The following is a 296-nucleotide window of genomic DNA, read 5'->3' on the forward strand; positions in this document are numbered from 1 at the left end:
TAGGCATTATCGCTCGAAAGCAAGTGGAACGGGATAAACTGCGGTCGTGAGCGTGACCGTTCAGATTTTGTTAAGATCGCTTATTTTTATTTAGATTCCTCCAAGCTTTGACATCTCACTAACTTATTAGTCTGTGATAAAGCAATTCTCACAACTCCCACGACTTAAGTCGAATTTGAAGTTTTTATGTTTAATAGTCTGTGATATTTATCTGTCTAGTTTTCGTTTTGACGTTTTCGTTTTCCTCTGTCACATTTGACGTTTAAGGTTGTTTTTTTCGGCGTTTCGTTTTGGTA

Source organism: Bicyclus anynana, chromosome 6, assembly GCF_947172395.1.
Source record: "Bicyclus anynana chromosome 6, ilBicAnyn1.1, whole genome shotgun sequence".
Taxonomy (NCBI): domain Eukaryota; kingdom Metazoa; phylum Arthropoda; class Insecta; order Lepidoptera; family Nymphalidae; genus Bicyclus; species Bicyclus anynana.